The following is a 7,994-nucleotide window of genomic DNA, read 5'->3' on the forward strand; positions in this document are numbered from 1 at the left end:
TGAAGCTCTGTAGTGACGTCCAACCTTTTTTCTTTAGCCCCAAAGACAATAACCTCAGTTTTGTTTTTGTTTAATTGAAGTAAGTTGTGACACATCCAGTCATTAATGTCCTCAATGCATTTACCAAGAGCCTGTACAGGGCCTCGGTCTCCTGGTGTCAGTCTAATATATATCTGTGTGTCATCTGCATAGCTATGGTAACTAATGTTGTTGTTCTTTATAACCTGGGCCAGTGGGAGCATGTAGATGTTAAATAGAAGTGGTTCCAGGATGGAGCCTTGGGGCACCCCACATGTAATTTCTATTGGCTCAGAAGTGAAGTTACCAATTGACACAAAATATTTCCTGTCCTTTAAGTACGTCGTCTGAGTAGTATTGCGTGGTCGACTGTATCAAACGCAGCACTGAGATCCAGTAAAACTAGCACTGACATATTTCCACTGTCTGTATTCAAACGTATGTCATTAGTCACTTTGGTCAGAGCCGTTTCAGTGCTGTGGTTCTGTCTAAAGCCGGACTGGAAGACATCATAGCAGTTGTTTTTTACTAGGAATTCATTTAACTGATTAAAACAGCTTTTTCAATGATCTTTCTTAAAAATGGCAGGTTTGATATCGGTCTGTAGTTGTTCATTTGAGTTTTGTCTAGACTGTCCTTTTTTAGGAAAGGTTTGATTACAGCTGTTTTCAGTGGTTCTGGGAAAACACCAGATGTTAACGACAAGTTGACAATCTGGAGCAGGGCTGGTTCTGGGATCTTTGAAACTTTTTTGAAAAAGCTTGTGGGTAGAATATCCAGACAGCAGGAGGAGGAGTTCAGTTGACATAGAATGTCCTGCAGTTCTTTACTGATTATGGGTTGAAACTGAGCCATTGGGTTTAAACTGGTTTCTAGTGGATAGGGTTCATATCCTGAACTTGTAGTTGGTGAAGCAATTGTTTGTCTAATGTTTTTGATTTTGTCCCTGAAGAATTTGGCAAAGTCATTACAGGCTTTGGTGGAGTAAAGTTCTGGTGCTACTGACACAGGGGGTTTTGTCAACCTGTCAACTATATTAAATAAGGCCCGAGCATTATGGGAGTTTTTGGTAATAATTTCAGAAAAATAGGACTTCCTTGCATTGCTCAGTTGTAAATTATATAAGTGAAGTTTCTATTTATAGATGTCATAATCTACCTGTAGTTTAGATTTTCACCATCTGCGTTTAGATTTCCGTTCTTTACCAGAATGGAATTTCTCCATGGAGATTTTTTCCTACCAGAGATCCCCTTCACCTTACTGGGAGCAATACTATCCATGATATTTGACAAAGCTCTCAATTTATCGGTCGATCTTTGTTCCTGTACTCACCTATGGTCATGAGCTCTGGGTCGTAATCGAAAGAACGAGATCCCGACTACAAGCGGCTGAAATGAGTTTTCTTCGCAGGGTGGCTGGCTGCTCCCTTAGAGATAGGGTGAGGAGCTCAGTCATCCGGAGGGAGCTCGGAGTAGAGCCGCTTCTCCTCCGCATCGAGAGGAGCCAGTTGAGGTGGTTCGGGCATCTGGTCCGGATGTCTCCTGGACGCCTCCCTGGTGAGGTGTTCCGGGCATGTCCCACTGGGCGGAGGCTACGGGGAAGACCCAGGACACGCTGGAGAGACTATGTTTCTCGGCTTGCCTGGGAACGCCTTGGAGTCCCCCCAGAGGAGCTGGAGGAAGTGGCCGGGGAGAGGGAAGTCTGGGCATCTTTGCTTAGACTGCTGCCCCCGCGACCCGGTCCCGGATGAAGCGGAGGAAGATGGATGGATGGATGGATGGATATTTGACATGTTGGAATTAAAGCTATTAACATGTTCATTGACTGAATCCCCCGAGAGGGGAGGAGTCAGAGAGATAATCTGATTGAACATCTCACTAGTATTTTCAGTTATATACCGTTTTGTGATCTCCTCCCTCAAAACATTTGTGTGTACTGGAATTGTGCTCTCACAGAAAACACAGCAGTGATCAGACAGACCTAAATCACATACAGTAACCTTAGAGATGTTCAGACCTCTGGAAATCAATAAATCAAGAATATTCCCTCTGTTGTGTGTGGGCTCTGTTACATGTTGAGTCAACCCGAAATTGAGTGTTTATCAGGTTCTTAGTCCCTTTGTTCTCAAGATTTCCATAATGGATGTTAAAGGACTAGTAATGGGGTTGTGGGTCATTTTCGGTGTTAACTGTATTTTGCCTTATATTTACCATTTCCAAATGTTTTGGCGTGTTTTGAGTAAGAAATATTGAAATAAAACGGCATTTTTGCGGCCAAATTTGGCATACCTGTCTCTTCCGAGTAAAAAGCTCAGTTTTGGTCACGTGGTGCGTATGACGCCAAAGGGGTCAATATAGCAAGATGGCTTCTCCTTTGCGTGCCGGAGCTAGCGATAGCGGCGATATTTCAAGGTCCACAATTCTGTCTTCAGACTCAGATTGTGGAAACATTTGTTCTGAAAGTGACGCTGATTCAGAGGCGCCGGGTGTTTGTGGTTTGAGGACTGTAAAGCCCTATCAATTTGAGCCGGCAGCGCGTAAAGTAAGAGCTCACAATCTGGCAATGACACTGACAGTGACGCTGAGAATGCCGATGAAAACGAAAGCTGTCAGTTTATCAGAGCCATGCTCGAAGCTGGAAGATGTGGAGCATCTCGTGAAGCTTTGTTTACAGATCGGAACCTTTTGGCGACTCTAAATCAAATCATCAATGACGCTGAATATCCGGGTCGGTAATGCAGAGTTTCATATGCAAAATAAAGAGCTTAGAGACGTGTTTGCAGGACCGTCCGCCACTTTATTATTATTTATTTATTCACTTTGTTAATGTACGTTATTTGTCCACTGGGGGGCGCTCGCGCCTAGTTCATTCTTCCTCACTTGTACACAAGATCAGGGCATATTGGACTAAAATGGCGACAAGCACGCTGGACTTTTGCGGAGAGAATTGATCCATAACTTGCAGCCCTTGGAAAGCGGAGTGAGGTGTGTGACTTTAATTAAGTAGCCTGTGGACATTACAAATGTATAATTTCTTGTAAATTTTGTTTTTATGGACGAGTTCATCCATTCCATCCATCCATCCATTTTCCGAACCGCTGTGTCCCTTTCGGGGTCGCGGGGTTGCCGGAGCCTATCCCGGCTGCTGATGGGCGTAGGCGGGGTACACCCTGGACAGGTCGCCAGTCTGTCGCAGTGGACGAGTTCATATTTTGTTTTATCGAGTAAAGAGCATATGCACGTGACAAATCGAACTTGTGTATCTTGAGTGTTCCAAACCAAAAGTTTTCTGAAATTGTATATTATTTGTGTATTTATTTACAGTTTTCACGGTGCTATTGGTAAATGAGGATGTCTTTGGTCGCTGTAAACAAGACAATCAACAACAGTAAACTCCTGCACCCGTTTGAAAATCTCCGTCTAGTTATTCCATCCTGGGGACTGCTACACACTTATTTATTCACTTTATTCTCATACCCAGAAGCTCTTTCACCACCTTACTGCATGTCTCTGACGTGCGCAGAAACCAAAGGAGAACGTAAACAGTGCCCCGCACGCCCCGTTCTCCACATGAATCGTCCCGTTTCAACACACAACAACAACAGGGGATGACAACAGTCTGTCACGTTAGCTAAGTACACTGAAAATTCAGAAAACGATTCCTCTTCAGATGAAAGCATCACACAGAAATTAATGAGATCTGATCTTTCACGGAGGAAGAAATGACTGGTGGACCGCTGCGACTGTCGATGGTTTCATCAACGGATCTGCAGAGATCCTGTAAGCCACCATTAATGATTAATAAACTGCAAATCAACAAAGAAACTTCCAAACATGTGCAATGTTTTAAACATTCAGTTTACCTGTTGAAATCAGAAGCTTTTCACGGTTTAGTCGGTCTGGTTCTGCTCACAGAGTTCATTCACAATAGGCTCATTTCGATTGTAAATCTCGTAAATTTACGACTTTAAAAATCATAATTTTTATTTTCTTTTGGTGGCCCTAATACTCCGTTGGACCATAACACCGATGTTAATAGAATTGAACTTTGCCACAGCGCACACACATACATATATCTGCAGACACCCTGGGTCCGCCTACATTCTGCCGCTGGCGCTGTCTTACCCACTTGACGTCAACGCGTCATGTGACCCGAATTGAGCTGTTTCTGAAGCAGGGCGAAATGCGAGTGTGATTTGTCGTTGATTTTGTCAAATTTTACAAAAACCTGCATTTGTCAACGGTAATAATTTGTTATTGTTGATACATTAGAACATATGGAATATATCTGGATACTTATTTTAGCTTTGTCCCAGGCCATTACTAACACTTTAAATTCTCCAGCCATGATTATACAGTCAAAATCAAGACAAATTATAGACAGCAGTTCACTAAACTCAAGGTTAAATTCTGGACAGTATCCAGGGGGGCGGTATATATTTATAAATATAGTTTTGAGTGAGGCCTTTAGCTGTAGGGCTACATATTCAAAACATGGAAAGTTTCCAAAAGATAACTTTTTACACTGAAACCTTTCATTGAACAAAACTGCAACTCCCCGCCCTTTCTGCTTGTTCTTTCCTCACTGATAACGCCATAGTACGGAGGAGATGACTCTGTGAGAGCTGCTCCCCTGCTATTCTCATCTAACCAGGTTTCAACTAAAAACATAAAATCAAATTTGTTCTCAGTGATAAAATCATCAATTAAAAATGTTTTTCCTGCTAAAGACCTGACATTTAAAAGTGCTATCTTGAGAGGTCTAGGAGTAATAATATTTTCATTTACCTTCTGTTTCTGGAAAGGCGCAGAGGAAATGTTTACCTCTTTTAAAGTCCTTTGTTTGCGTTTTGGCCAGATCACATTCCTCCTGTTGGTGACAAGTACAGAAACGGTGTGTGTTTCTAGAGAACAGGGTCCCAGGTTTTTCTGGAGAACATCATGACTGTTGGTATTTCCACAGCCTGGACCCTCAAAACATCAAACATCTGAGTGCAGCGACAGGATATGATGTTGTACAGGAGAGGGTGGGGCTTTACGTCGACCCTTCGAACGTTCTGGTGACAGAGTTATGGGTGACAAAAATGGATTGGCCAGAGGGGTAGATCGAAGCCCAATCCCGACTCGCTCCATCATCTGCTCAGTGAATTTCAGGTGGGGTGAAGAGGGTGAAGAGGGGGAGGGGGAACCGTCAGGAGTTTGTTGGTTTGGTTGTGTTTGGGAGGGTCCATCGTCCTCGTTGTTTTTCCTCTTCCGGTGCTCGGAGGCAGGTTTCCCGTTTCTGATGTTTTCCTCCAGTGGGGGCAGCTCCGTTCCTCGTGTGGATCCAGTCTGTGTCTGGCCTTGAGACTGAGATAAATTTATCTTAGTCTTGGCATGACGCAGGGAGTAGAAGAGATTGGAGGAGAACAGTTTAACTCCTGATTTGTTTAAACTGACTCAATTTTCTTTAAAAAGATGTTTGCTTGAATTCCTGTTTCACCACATGTCGCAGAAAGTCACCTGTTCAGTGCCAACAACCTGCTGAATCTCTCTTCTCCTTCTCGAACTGTTGGAATGGGACCGCTGATAAAGACAGCTGCATTCATGGAGCTCACAGTTCTTATCAGTCCAGTGAAGTCTTGCTTTAAAACTTCAGATTTTTGCTTAGACACATCATTTGACCCTGTGTGTAGTACAATGTTTTGTACTGACGGATATTTTGCCACAGTTTGCAGAATTCTCTCCTGCATGTCACTGACCATGTCGTTTGGAAAACACAGGACTTTAGTGTTCCTGCTGCAGAACCACTGAACATCTTTCACAGTGCCCTGCGACGGACTGGCGACCTGTCCAGGGTGTACCCCGCCTTCACCCATCAGCAACCGGGATAGGCTCCGGCACCCCCGCGACCCCGAAAGGGAGGAAGCGGTTAAGAAAATGGATGGATGGATCTTTCACAGTGGAATCACCCACAATCAGAGTCTCAGGCCGAGCCTTCAACTTTCTTTCTGGCCGTTTACTTTCTGATGGGTTACAGGTCCTCCTCGTGCTGCTATCCAGTGGATGGTCGTTGGGTAATCCGGGGTCATCTGACAGTGGAGCAAATCTGTTTTGCAGGGTCACCGCTCCGTTCATGCTTGGCTTCTTTCCTTCTTGCCTCCGGTGTACGGGAGTAGATGAGGTCCTCTGTCTCGTAGGAAGAGAAGGCCAGTCAGCCTCAGAGGCTTCAGCTCTCTGCGGGGGGTCGGTCCTCCCATGTCCTCCAATTCTCCAGCTGTTGGACTTGTTCTTTGGCTTTGCTCCAAGATGGTTCCAGGGAGGATTATCTTTCGATTGTTTGTTATTGTCCACAGATATTGTCGTTCTCTCTGTAGAATCTGTGCCATTTAGCTGCGTGTTAGCTTTTTCTTCTCTGCTGAGATGAGGTACCAGCAAAGTTGTGTTGTTTCAATAAAGTCCATTTACCTCCACGTTCACTTCTATGTGGCGGACCTTTGTTTCCAGCACTGTGATCTTCTCCAGAAGGTCTTGGTAATCCTTCGTGGAAAGGGAAGGCATCTTGCTGCTAGTTAGCCTTGTGTTAGCTGCTGCTCCGTATATCAGGCTTCAGCTGCGTGAAGGCCAAGTACACGTAGTGCTCAAGATAAAATGTTTTAAGAGGAATGCAGGAAAAAATCCCTTTGTTTAGAGTAAAAAAGAAAAATAAATCCGACCTGATGGTTTAAAAGTATTCAAAAGTTATTGCTGGTATGATTAAAAAAAGAAGAAAGGAAAATAATCAGCGGAAATTAAAAGCAGAAGGGGGAGCAAAGCAATGTGCGTCCGCACTCTAGCAAAGCAGGAAGCAGGAAGTGTGAGAGAACTCCTCTTCCAGAACCTAAGTGATAATAATCCAAAATACACACCTGCTCTGGATGATAATTGTCCTCCGCAATTATCAGGACATTTTTGAGCCAATTCTGAGTAAGCTGATGCCATTTCTTCATGCAGGTGCATTATAGGGCTTCCCCAGAAAGCCCCGCCCATTGTTCCAGCTGACAAATCAGGATCTCGTGATCAACTGAGTTGAAAGCTGCTAATAATAAAAGAACAACCAGATCACCTGCATCTGTTGTGTTGACTTTATCTAGCCCTCATCGGCTGGATAAAGTCAACGAGGTTAAAGTCAGCGAGGCTACGTCAACAAGGCTACATCAACAAGGTTAAAGTCAACGAGGCTAAAGTCAACGAGACTAAAGTCAACGAGGCTAAAGTTAGCAAGGCTAAAGTTAACGAGGCTAAAGTTAGCAAGGCTAAAGTCAATGAGGCTAAAGTCAACGAGGCTAAAGTCAACGAGGCTAAAGTCAACGATGCTAAAGTCAACAAGGCTGTAGTAAACAAGGCTAAAGTCAACTAGGCTAAAGTCAACGAGACTAAAATCAACGATGCTAAAGTCAACGAGACTAAAGTCAACGAGACTAAAGTCAACGAGGCTAAAGTAAACGAGGCTAAAGTAAACAAGACTAAAGTCAACGAGGGTAAAGTCAACAAGGCTAAAGTCAACGAGGCTAAAGTAAACGAGGTTAGTGTTAATGAGGCTAAAGTCAATGAGGCTAAAGTAAACTAGGCTAAAGTCAACGAGGCTAACGTTAACGAGGCTAAAGTCAACGAGACTAAAGTCGACAAGACTAACGTCAACAAGGCTAAAGTCAACGAGGCTAAAGTAAACTAGGCTAAAGTTAACGAGGCTAAAGTCAACGAGGCTATAGTTAATGAGACTAAAGTCAACGAGGCTAAAGTTATCAAGGCTAAAGTCAACGAGGCTAAAGTTAGCAAGGCTAAAGTCAATGAGGCTAAAGTCAACAAGACTAAAGTCAATGAGGCTAAAGTCAACGAGGCTAAAGTCAACGAGACTAAAGTCAACGAGGCTAAAGTCAACGATGCTAAAGTCAACAAGGCTATAGTAAACAAGGCTAAAGTCAACTAGGCTAAAGTCAACAAGACTAAAATCAACGA

Source organism: Oryzias melastigma, unplaced genomic scaffold (genome assembly GCF_002922805.2).
Source record: "Oryzias melastigma strain HK-1 unplaced genomic scaffold, ASM292280v2 sc00184, whole genome shotgun sequence".
NCBI classification, from domain to species: Eukaryota; Metazoa; Chordata; class Actinopteri; order Beloniformes; family Adrianichthyidae; genus Oryzias; species Oryzias melastigma.